The 13,017-nt window shown below is 46.4% G+C and overlaps 1 pseudogene; it reads left to right on the top strand.

The window, feature by feature from the left end:
* Positions 1 to 1,372: 1,372 nt before the first annotated feature.
* LOC104875239 lies at positions 1,373 to 5,277 on the top strand (annotated as a pseudogene).
* Positions 5,278 to 13,017: the final 7,740 nt, after the last annotated feature.

The following is a 13,017-nucleotide window of genomic DNA, read 5'->3' as shown; positions in this document are numbered from 1 at the left end:
CTGAGAATTGGGAGAACGGTGTATCTGGGCTGGGAGGCAAAAAGGACGGAGTTATTTCCGTTGTTTCACACACAGGCTTTGTTCTGAGTCTTAATTAGAGTCTATGCAGATATAGAAATAGAGATCTACACAGATACCTTGTCAATAAACACAACTAACTCTCCACAAGCATGGTTTTTAATAAGGGGCAAACTGTAAATAAACACGCAAATGATCAGAGAAAATGAGAGCTGGATGTGTTATTTTGGTTTTTTAAGGGGCAAACTGTAAATAAACACGCAAATGATCAGAGAAAATGAGAGCTGGATGTGTTAGCTTTTGGTTTTTGAGACAGGGTCTCCTTATGCTGCCCAGGCTGGCCTTGAACTCTTGGCGATCCTCCTGTCTCAGCCTCCCAATGTGCTAGGATTAGAGGTATGTCTCAAAGGATGCACAGAGAACCTGTGGCTGTGCCCAGGAAGCCCAGGAGACCCTAGCCCAGGCAGGGTGTGGTCCAGGCAGACAGCTTACAAAAGGGGTGAGGCATGGGAGGGCTGCGCTTGGGGTGGGGGAGGACTGGGCATGGAGGGTGACTAAGAAGAGAGTCTGAAGAAAACTTTCCCAGCTGTTTGGAAAGAGAAAATGATATTGTGTCTTTGAAAGCATTTTGGACTCAGAAACTGATTACAAATTTAAAGGAGAGGGAGAAGGGTTGAAGGGAGGGGAGAGGGTTGGGGAAAAAAGAAGAATCAAGACATATTATATACAGGTACACATTCCCTACAATGAATGTGATCATTATACATGTCTAAAATGTACCAATAAAGTTATTTTTCAAAAACAGAAAAAATAAAGGAATGATTATGATGAACAAAACAATCCAGTGATTTAAAACTGATGGACGTTTTCCTACGAGTTGTTTATAAAATAACAGGCATGGGCTAGGTATGGTGACTCATATCTGTAATCCTAGTATTCTGAGAGGCTGAGGCAAGAGGATCTTGAGTTTGAGCCCAGTCTGTCTTGAAATAAAATAAATTAATAAAGGGCGTTGGCTATAACTCAATGCAAAGGCCCAGAGGTCCAATCCCTCCTACTGCAAAAACAAACGAAGGAGGTAGAAATGACACTTTCTATACAGAGACAGGAGGCCCAGTGGAGACCCAAGTGGGAACCACGGGCTTGGCTGGGTAAGAAGGGACACAGGAGTCCGTTCCAGTTAGGAGAAACTGAGGGATTGGAGGGCAGGACCTGGCAGCCAGGAAGCTCCGGAGCGGAGAGCCAGGTGCGAACAGAAGGACTGTGTGGGCAGGGGTGACAAGCTACCCTCAAAGCAGCCCGGTTGGAGGGACCTCGGGTGACATGGGCCTAGCGAGCTGTGACCAGAGGCCTCATGACCCTGGGACACCAGCAGGAGCTGCAGAAGCTCCAGGGGACGTCACCTCCAAACCGCCTGGAGCGCGCCTGGTGGGGAGCCAGCCACCCCGCCCTCGCTCTGCTCCTGGACTCAGCCAGGTGGGGGTGGGGCGGCGCGGGGGGGGGGGGGGGGGGGGGGGCAGTAGCAGAGGCCTTGTCTCCCCTCCGCCCCCTGCTGGGTCCCAGCCTCCGCCCCCATCACCCTCCAGAGCAGTGTGCCACTGGGGCCAAGCTGCAGTTGTCCTGCGTGGGGACGGAGCCACCCCCAAGGTCAGGGAAGCTCCCTGAGAGACAGGACTGGAGCCCAGGTGTGTCCTAAAGCCTGGTGCCCTGCACCCTCTCTCTGCTCCCCCTGTCCTGCAGACCCTGGCCCTGCCTGGCACACAATGGCCAGAGGCTGCCACGGGGCTTCATTTTTCCTCCACTTAACAAACAGTACCTAGGCAGCATGCAAACCCTCTGAACCTGTGCTGGGCCCCCAAACGTGCATACCTGCGACTGCCGAGAACCCTCCTTCAGGAGCCACAGCCGGGCCGCTCCCTTCCCTGTGCCTCAGTGATGTGAGACACTGGGGCAGGAACACAGCCAGGCTTCAGAAAGGCCAGAGAAAGAGGCAGACCTCAATTTCTTTGGCTCCTCTCTTCTCTGCTGGTTCCTGTACTTTGGTTCTGCACTGGACAGCACACTGGAATTATCAGCAGGGCTCATGGCTACATCAGCTGCTGGGACCCCACCCCAGAGGAAGGCACGGGTCTGGGTGAGGGAGGACCGGAGAAATAAAGAGAGTAGAAAGGCAGCCAGGGGTGGTGGTGCATATCTGTGATCCCACAATTCTAGGAGGCTGAGGCAGGAGTATCACAAGTTAAAGCTCAGCCTGAGCAACTTAGTGACTTAGTGAAAACCTATCTCAAAATTGAACAAGGGCTGGGGATGTAGCTCAGCGTTAAGGCCCTGTGTTCAATCACCACTTTGGCAAAGAAAAAGAAAAAAATAAGAGAGCGAGACAAGGAAAATCATAATTTAGAAACTGTAGTTTTCAGAAAGCTATAGCTTCGGGGTGCAAAGTCACCCAAGATCATAATGTTGTTTTTCCCTTCCAGAAAACTTGGAACAAGACTCTCAAAGATACAACGGGCCTATAAACTGGGCCCTTCCTTGCCGTGCACTGTAAAATGGGCCACAACTTTTCCCTCGTAAATCGAGCTCCCTTTCTATAGATCTGTGAATTCCACAGGTCTCCAACCCCAAGAGCACATAAATATCCTGGCCCCTGACCATGACGCCCCTCACCCTAAGAGCACCAGTGTGTCCTTCTGAGTGCGTTTTCTGCCCAGTGACGCTGCGCCCCTCACAGACATGTCCTGAGATGCCCTCTGGTGTCAAGTCAAGAGCCTGCTCTGCTGTGGGGTGTGTCTTGGACCCTGTCTTTGATGTGGGGCTGCTGAGCATCTGCATTTCAAATGTGGCTCCAGGGATGCTCATACCGCTGATCCAGGGCACACACTTCAAGAACCACTGCTAGAGACCACACAGCGGGGCAGACTCCCTCCAAGATGGCGAGCATGTCCTGGTTGCTGAGGGAGAACTTCCCCCTCAGTGTGAGCCTGCCTGGTACAGCAGAGCCAGGACACCACCGCATTTCTTTTAGGAAGAGAACCCCCAGCACACAGCCCATGTAAGGCATGAGGCCCAGGAGGGGATAAAGGGGCTGAGGCCCCTCTCAGGGATAACTCAGTTCCCTGGTGGCTCTCACATGGCCGTATTTCCTCCTTTGTTGGTCTCGTACCTCATGCTAAGCTGCGGTGAAAGAGGTCTCCCCAGCTTCAGGCCACTGCCCAGAAGGGTCCTCCACTGAACAGGGCCTACAGGAAGTCTGGGTGACTAGGGCCCTCTGGGGGTGTGGCCAGCGGGGAACAAGTCCAGGCCTGAGATTGCTTCACGCACAGCAGACAGATGCCAAGAGACGGCCAGCCAAGGAGACCTCTGTCCACCGAGAAGTTAGTGTGGAGAGGTTCGGCCCACGTCAGGGGGCTTCAACATGGGCACATCATGGCGGCAGGGAAGCAGAGCAGAGGAAGAGTGCCGAGAGGAACAGGAGAGGGACCCGTCTAGACCTCAAGGCCACACCTCTGTAACCCACAATCCCATACGCTCTGAAGGCTGGAGGATGAAACAACATCCATGAAGGCCCCCTAAGACTGTAAAGGAAAAAGAGCCTACATTACTGTGCTCCTACTCGTGCCTATGTCAATCACCTGATCGTATCTTCCCTAAGAGCTTATGGGTGCAGAGATGGGAACTGTTATCCCCATAGCACAGACAAAGAAACTGAGGCACGGGGAGACTGGCTACATGTTCAAGCCCACTCAAGCTCTTAGTCATTTCTCTATCGCTTCTCTGGAGAGAAAGCAGAAAACCAAAGAAAGACAGAAAGGTGAAACTAACACACCTTCTACTCCATCTTTACAGGAATATGCTAAGGTTGGGATGTTATCCCATTTGTAGGTGAGGACACAGAGGACGAAGTGGGAATCTTCCCTAGGTCACAGGTGGGAAGTGCTCTTTTTCATTAAGTGGATTCTTCTGCACACAAAGCTCATGAGTGATTTTTATTTGCTCATTTTTACTTTGCTGTATGTTCTGTGGTTTTCAAGCACAATGATCCTGCCTCACTTTTATAGCCATGAAAAGCAATCTATGGGCTCACGAAGATGCAAGACATCTGATCCTGAGCCTCTCCCCTGGAGAAAGACCAACCTCCCACTAGCACAGCCTCCCCCCCACCTCTTGTCTTCCTACCCCACAGATGGATTTCCCCTGACTCTTCATTTGTGAGCCCTTGATGTTACCAGACAAGGGTCCTTTTGCTCAACTCGTGTGGAAATCACAAGATGGGAGATTACCAGACCAGGTCTGAGGAAGTCTCCCAAAGAGGAGATGGAGGCCCCAACTTGCCCTTGGACTGTAGAGTAGGTTCGTCAACTTTGTTCTTAGAAAAAGGTTTCCAGGACATTGTCAGTAAGATGCAAGGCAGATTTACTATACAGAGTTAGACAGTGAGGAGACCTTCCTGGATCTCTGAGCTGTACTCTGGGGGTCGACAAGAACAAGTGCCCTACGAAAGACAGCAAAAAAGGGAGCCGAGAGGAAAGTGGTGGATCTCTTTTCTAAAAAAAGAGGAAAAAACTGGTATAATATGAAGGCAGCAGCTATGTTCAACATAAGAAATATTGGAAAAACACCAGTCACCAGAACTCAAGGAACCGAGATTGCATCTGATGGGCTCAAAGGTCGCGTGTTTGAAGTGAGCCTTGCTGATCTGCAGAACGATGATGTTACCTTTAGAAAATTCCAGCTAATCACTGAAGATGTCCAGGGCAAAAACTGCCTGACTAACATCTACGGTATGAATCTCGCCTGCAACAAGATATGTTCCATGGTCAAAAAATGGCGGACCATGGATCGAAGCTGATGTTGAGGTCAAGACTACCGATAGCCATTTGCTTCGTTTGTTCTGCGTTGGTTTTACTAAAACACGGAACGATCAGATACGAAAGACCTCTCGTGCTCAGCACCAACAGGTCCACCAAATCCGAAAGAAGATGCTAGCAATCAGGACCTGCACGGTGCAGACAAATGACTTGAAGGAAGTGGTCAATAAATTGATTCCAGACAGCACTGGGAAAGACAAAAAAGGCTGGTCAGTCTATTTATCCTCTTCGTGGTGTCTTTGTTGGAAAAGTGAAAGTGCTGAACAAGCCCAGGTTTGAACTGGGAGAACTCACAGAGCTGCATGGTGAAGGCAGCAGCCCTGGAAAAGCTACTGGGGATGAGACGGGAGATAAAGTTGAATGAGCTGATAGATATGAACCAGCAGCCTGAGAGTCTGTGACAGTGATAAATAAAATCCTATTTGTGATAGCTAAAAAAAAAGGAAGGAAGGAAGGGGGAAAATATGGAAGCGGCATTAGCTTGAGGAGCTAAAAGAGCCACCTCCCTGATAAAGGGACTAGGGTGGGCTTGGGGCTGGCAACCTCGCATTGGGCCACTTCCTCCTAGAGAAACGTATGGAACCATGGCTGTTACAGTGCCCCTGGCCCTTACAATGAGAGTGGGGGGATAAGGAGAGGTCGCATTCCGGACATCGTTAGCAAAGGAGGATGAAGCTGACTCCGGTTTGGTGGGGAACAGGCCATGCATGGTTAAGGCCTGAAAATTCATGTCTCCTGTCCTACGAGGCTGTTGCTCCTGTAGTGTTGATGTTCGCCTCGTCGTTCACAAACAGTTTTGGTGAGGACAGGAGAGATGGCTCAGTAGAATGTGCTTTAAAGACTTCCAGGAGGACCCTATTTTAATCATGCCTGGAAAAGACACGTGAAAGCCCTAGTTTTCTCAAAGTTTTTGTCAACTTACCAGACTGGTGTGTGGTTTCTCCTGAAATCCTCAACAGATTTCTGAGCACACGACTTTTAAGGCTCATCTTACTGTCTCCACCTTTCTCTGCCTTGAATCACTGTCTGAGCAGAAAGGGAACCCTCAGACTCAAGTCAAAGTCTCTATCTTCTTAGAAGCTTTTAAAAGCCAAACTAACCTGGTTCCTAGCGATAAAAGTTGATTCCTTGTGCTTTTCTTTTTAGGATTTCACTGTCATTCGTTTTCATTTGCATCTGGAGGACTTTCCCCACACACTGATGTGTTATTTTTAAAAACTCTTGAGCTCAGTAAAAGAAATCACATACAAAAACAAACAAACAAAATAAAACAAAACAAACAAACAAAAAACCACCAAAGACTGAAACAGTGACAAAATGTTTTGATTTGAAAAATAGCCCTTGGTTGACTTTAAAAATGAGAATTCAAACATTTTCCAAAGAAAAGTTGATTTGATTTTAAAATTGGTTCTTGGGTTGGCTTTAAAAACAATTCCAAGATCTCTCTCCCCTCGATGTGAAAAGGACATCTCCTCCTCCCCCTTCTGTAATTTTGTAAAAGGTCTTCGGTTCCATTTTCAAAACAAGCTCTGTATTTTTAAGGGTGACACATATCAAGTAACCAGAAACTGGTCTTGGCTTGGAAAACCTCCCGGTTCTTATAAGCATGCAATCACTAGTTCCTTTTAGGATGATGAATACTATTGATTGGCTCAGATGGGCCTGTGACCCAGCAGAGGTATTAGACATTGGCTATAAAACATCTCCTTATGAATTTTTCATTGGATCACGTATCTGCAGAGCTGGCCAGCTGCTCAGTCCCCTCCTCACCTCCTCCTCCTCTTCCTCCTCCTTCTCCTCCTGCTCCTCCTCCTCCTCTTGCTCTCTGTGTCCCGGGCCTGATGATGTCACTCTGCAGGGCCACGTTATTGGATCAGGGTGATTAGCTTTACAGCCTGATCTTCTGAGCAGAATCCAATTTCCTTTTCACGTGCAGAGGACTTACAAGCAGTCATGTGCTTTTTGTTTGGGGATGGCATCACAGGATTGCTAGAAAATACAGTAAGCTGAAGTCATTTCCCATTAGGCGTTCTCTGTGCCACAGTAAGACAATGTGTCACTGTGCGCTAACAGCGTCCCCAGACTTTTCCAGGAGCTGACAGGGAGGTGAAGGCTGGAGAAGCTCCGCATCAGTCACCTGCACACACCCGACTCACAGTTCTCACAGCAGCCTGAGAGGAGGGGCGCCAGCCCACTTTCACCCTGGTGGGGACCGAGGATCTAGCAGGGCTGAGATACCCATGTTCACATTTGTATTCACATCTCAGACCTCACAGTGTGACCTTGTCAAGCACACGCAGAAGTAGGTGGGAAGGCGAAGCCCCAGCACCCTGGACTTGCTTTGGCGGTGGAAGTCACCTCAGAGTCATCCTCTTTTACGAGATTGGGGGACACTTACTCCAAAGCAAGCCCATCCCTGCTACCTGCTATATCCCCCACTGGGCTTTATTTTCCAGATTTGGACAACAAGAAAAACTCAAGTTGTCATGTCTAGAAACTAACATTTGTATTTAGGTGAAACTGGGTCAAAATAAACTTCAAGCACCGGTTTGGGGGAGAACACAGCACAAGGTCAGGGGTAGTCTGTGGATTGGAGAGGGAAGGCTGGTGGGGCTGGGATAGGGCTGAAAGTGTGTGTGTGTGTGTATACACATGTGTGTGTGTGAGAGAGAGAGAGAGAGAGAGAGAGAGACCTTCTCTCTCATGTGTGGCCTCCCCCTGCTCCTGCTCCCTCTGTAAACACAGAGAGGCCATGAAAACCCATTAACACAGCGAGAGAGAGCTTGGGCCCCTTACTTTATGGTTGGCTATTGCCAAATATTTGATTGTACTCTCAGAGAAGAAATTTAAAAAGTAAAGGGATCAGGAAGCACCACATGGCAAATGAAAGCAAGACTGACTCCTTCCTGTTTCCATCCCTGCTAAGGGAATCTAGACCGTTCTTGGGAACAGGGATAAGTTTTAACAAAGTGCGTCATTCACACCACCCACAGCAACCTGTATACCTGAGCCACAGGCCTGGAAGAAACCATTCTTTGTACCTGTCTCCAAGGTGCTCATCACCAGAGTGCAACTGTGCTGTTTGTCCTTGAGTCTTTGCTATAAAGTGTTCGGAAAGTTTGAAGAATGGAAACAGTCGCACAGCTAATTAGAGCCTTCTTCAGCGATCAGCTGAGATGAGTGTGTCCCGGCGCCCAAGAGTAGGTTGATTTTTGCTGCTCCACATCAGGCCTTTCCTACTTCTGCCCTTTGATTTTATGGACCAAAACTTCCAAGTGATAGCGGAGAACTTCCACAAGTTAAGTCTCTGAGCCAGAGTGAGCAGGAGCATCACCTGCTGTTTCTTCAGCGCTCAGGAGCCTGCCCTTTGATGGGGTGGTTACTGCAGACAGCGTGTCCCTTTCATGGATATTACAGACTCCTTGGATGCCAGCGTCCTTGTAGCTCAACTGGGCTGCTTCTAAGTCCTCAGGGCTTTTCAGCAAATTAGTATCATTAATCCATTTTTAATCCATGGCAACGTACAAAATGCCGCATTAAACTCAGGGACAGTCACTCTGGAACATCATAGGTGACAGGCCTCTCCCATGGTCCTCTACATATCTGTGTGGACCTGTGACCCCCAGGCTCTGTGTGTGTGTTCTCTTTGTTTCCCGTTGTTTTATCCCAAGGAAATAGCAGCTCTTTGTAGAACATCAGGAAGTCACTTTCTTATAATAGTGCTCTCCCTAAGCATTGAAAGGCCCATTTCTCCTGTTTTGTAGGCTTTCTGGAATGGAGTAAAGAAGCTACCAGGTCCTCTGTCCTGAGAGAGTCCGTTAATCAAGCTCACAGCTTTGGAAATCTTTTAAACTTGTAGGCTATCTTAGAGGCCACTTAGTCTAAGCCCAATATTAAAACTGAAGTGGCTCATAAAACAAGGGTCTAAGAAAGATGAGGTTCAAGCTGATTCTTTGAAGTTGCCATTGGAACAGATCTTAAGTCACAACGTGTCTTTGAGGGACCCCATCCCTGGTCTCATGACAAAGACGACACAAGATGTCAGGGCATCTGGGGAGGCCATTTGTCCCCACCTTGTGTCTGTGGGTGACAGAGTGGGTTAATCCTGGTGAGCTCTTTCTTCCTCCTCATCTAAAAAGGTGAGTGGCCAACCACTGCCTGGTTTTGAGAAGGCCCCTCACGTGAGAATCATACACTGTGAGGATTTCATTGTTTCTTATTTTACTGGCAATTTTTCTTTCCTAACCAATGGTGTGATCACCACATAGAGATGCATTTCTACTCCAAGCTCAGAAAAATAGTGTGGAAGAAACAAACAAACAAAAAACTCCAGGCCTCTAAGAAGGAGTAGCTACAAAATATAGAACACAGTTCAGGTATGTAAGTAACAACACTTCTTTTGTTTTAAAATAATTTTTATTATGACACAGCCATGTTCAACCTGTAAGCTGTGCATTGGACACGTTTATGGTAGAAAGAAGCACTCAGCAAACAATTCACAAGTTAGTTTGAAATCACAACTCTGAAGAGTGCTGGAAAGAACACTTGCACTACCCTGAGAACTTAGGGGAGGTCAGAAAAAGTATTTACTTGTCTGAGGAATATTTTCTAACAACCCACCGAAGGCCAAGTACTGTCGTGAGGTTCAAAGCCTTCCAGTCATACCTGTGTGTGTCTCAAGTCTCAGGTCTGGTCCAGCACAGCTCTGGTCCCCACTGCCCGTCTCTCCAAGGTTTCCTATGAGACTCTCTACACTTCAGCTTGGCGCAAGAGCCGCTATGGCATAGAACGGGGCTATCAGGGTACAACCTTGTCTTGAAAAATTCCATGGCAATGTGATAGCATTTATGCAATCAAAATCCCACAGTTAAGAATCCGGGATCCCATTCTGAGACCCGACCTCCAGCCTTTCCTCCTGGTCTTCCCTCCAAGTCCCTTTCAGGTCTTCCTGTCTTCCTGTCTCCATACACAAAGTGGACACCACCACTTCCGTACACAGTTTGCAAAGCACACATCTCATTACAGATACTCATAGATGCTTATTAAATAAATGTTGTCAGAAATGGCTTTCTAGTAGTTTCTCGTGAATTTGTTATTTCTTTCTAATAGGATTACACTTTAAGGGCCAGGACAGTATTTTCTTCTTTTCCCTTTGTTTCTTCCACTGTTCTTGGTACAGAACTCTACACAGAGGAGGAATATAAATCTTAAAGGAATGAACAAATAAGAAATTATGCTTTTTAACAGGAAAACATAATGTTGAATTAAAATTCATGGCCCTGTTCTTCAGCTTAAGATTAATGACATGTTTTGATACCAGGAAAAGAAAGAACTATAACCAGAATATTAACTTGCATAAAATTGTTCAGCTACTTTTTTTCCTTTTATTTTTCCTAAGGTAACACTTGACACTCTGTAATAAATTTATCACATTTTATGTGCTTATTTTGTAACTCTGTTTTATTTAATGCTTTTATAAGCCCTTAAAGAAACCCTTGAGCCGGGTGTGGTGGCGCATGCCTGTAATCCCAGCACTCAGGAGGCTGAGGCAGGAGGATTGCTGTGAGTTCGAGACCAGCCTGGGCTACATAGTGAGTTCCAGGTCAGTCTCAACTACATAGTGAGACCCTGTCTCAAAAACAAAAAACAAAAAAAACCTTGAATTCTCCTCATAGATAATCATTAGCTGTGAATATAATTTTCTCCCTACTTTAAAATGGTTTTGTCATTTCTTTAATTATCTTATTGTATAGGTTAGAACTTCCAGGTCAGTACATTATTTTTTAAAATAAAAATGGTCCTCTTGTTAATTTTTTTTCTTACTTGTGTTTATCATGTTAGTTTCTGGTGTATATTCTTTGGTGTTTTGAGACAGGGTCTCACTTTATAGTTCAGGCTGGCCCTGACCTCATTATGTAGCTCAGGCTGGCCTTGAACTCTCAGCAATCCTCCTGCCTCAGCCTCCTGAGTCCAGTCCATTCTAAATCAGTATAATGTCCTCGTTACTTCCCTCATTACTGGGACAAAATACCTGACACCCACGGCTTAACGCAGGACAGGGTTATTTTGGCTGATGTTTCAGTCCATTGTGGCCCCGCTCCAAGGCAGGGCATAGAGGACCAGCATGGCAGAGACCAGCTGCTCCTCTCAAGGTAATAGGAAGCAAAGGGAGGAGAGGATGGGTGACATTAATTATTAATTATGGAGATTTTGCGCCACTTAGCCCTAAAGTGACAAGATATCAAAATGTTCATGAACTCTCTGTCTGTTCAATTCATTCATCATTCAAAAAATATTTACCAAGTGTTGCTATGTATTCGGCCCTATTCCAGCGCAGGTTACAGAAACAAACAGGCCGTCTCTGCTTTCATGGAGTTTTCATTCTAGCGAGGGCAAAGGGGTTAGTAAGTGAGTGTGTAAGACATTTTCTTCTCTCCTAAGTGCTGTGAAGATAAAGTAAGGGGATGTGTTAGAAAGTAACCCACGAGACGGGGTGTTTAACCAAGCTGGTCAGAGAAGGCTTGCCTGACCGGTGATCCTGGAACAAAGACTGCGGTGCCCAGAAGAGGCCGGCTGGGTAAAGGTGACAGGGACAGCGCTGCTGCCGAGAGGAGGCATCCGATTCAAAGGTGGGAAGGTGAAAAGGAGCCTTGGTGCTTTGCAAGAGCAAGGAGAATGCCAAAGAGGAAGGAGAACCATGGATAGAGTGTAGAGGGTTAAGAGTACTCAATGCAGGTGAGAAGTCTGGATAAGATGTCCTCGTGACGTTAAGGATGGGTTAGCAGCATATTTGAAATACATTTAGAAGATTGACAATGAAATGTATAAAGTTAACTCAACATCAGACAGAAAAAAAGCCTAAATAAGGCAAATAAGCTCTCTACTTTCTGCTATCCCACATTAATATTCTTGTTTACTGGAAGACCTTGGAATGATAACTGTGCTTTCCTGGGAACAGTTTTCTTATGCAACAGATAACAGGGAACCCAGATCTTCTTGGGAGGAGTTTAGTTCAGAGAGATGTTATCACCACAGTCAATTAGCGTGGACTTTCCCAAGCTGAGGAATCCCACCCTCTGTCTATTACTAGTTGCAACTTTCGTGGTCTGCTAACAACACCACAGACTTAGTTCCTTTCTTCGTACTTTGATTTATCTGGAGAGCAGAACCAGCAAATGAGACACTCAGTCCCCACCGACGTTACCCAGAAATAAAGTACTCTCCCAGTGTCTTGATTTAGCCTGTGGAGTATTTTGGGCTTTCCTAATTGGTTGGTTGTTGTGGTCTCAGGCCAGGCCCACCACAGTGCTTAATGAAGAGCTTTGTCAGGGCACAGAAGTGTGTCGCAAAGACCCTGACAATTTCTGTCTCTTTGTGAAAGTACAGTTGAATCTCAGTGTGGTCTCTAGACTCACTCCGCAATAGCAGTCTCCTTAGCATCAGGCCAGGCCACTGTCATTGGTCCCCAATAACGAGGGGGAAAAAAAAAACGTTTAAAAATGTCAGCACACTAGCAAAAGACACACCAGTTAAAAGGCACTGTTTATCACTTCTTGGGCTTTTACTCTGATATTTTTGTGTTTCTTTCCAAGTTTCTCTTCATGTCCTTTCTTTTAGTAAAGAAATATTACTGTGGTTAGCAGTAAAGGCCTTACTTGGCAGTGTTACAGGGTGGCATCTCAATGCCACCAATCTCCCCACTTATTTGAAATTTTACCAAGCCCTCAACCTTATGTTTGGAAACTCCTGGCCTGGATATTTTATAGCCTCTAGTCATCTGGCCTTTCTGATTCCTACTACAGCAAAAGAGATGGGTCAACTCCAGCCTTACCGAAGAAATAGCTCAGTAATTGATGCTTCAAAATTTCCTAGGCACACACATATCAACTATTTTCTAGAGAACAGTAAAATTCTGTTGTAACATTCCTTTAATAACTATGATTATACCTGAATCAAATAGAGATTATCAGAACTATGTTTACAGAAAGAAATACCTTCGGAGATTTTTGCTGGTAAGTAGCAGTTTAACTGCTTAATCTGAAATATTAGAGCCAAAATCCTACTTTTCTCTGAAGACACCCATAACTCTAAAACAGAACCTCTGCAGATGAAAAGATGATACAGATGTTTT

The sequence above is a fragment of the Fukomys damarensis genome, unplaced genomic scaffold (genome assembly GCF_012274545.1).
Source record: "Fukomys damarensis isolate Sample0158 unplaced genomic scaffold, DMR_v1.0_HiC HiC_scaffold_11, whole genome shotgun sequence".
Taxonomy (NCBI): domain Eukaryota; kingdom Metazoa; phylum Chordata; class Mammalia; order Rodentia; family Bathyergidae; genus Fukomys; species Fukomys damarensis.
This window is presented reverse-complemented; position numbering and strand designations above follow the sequence as displayed.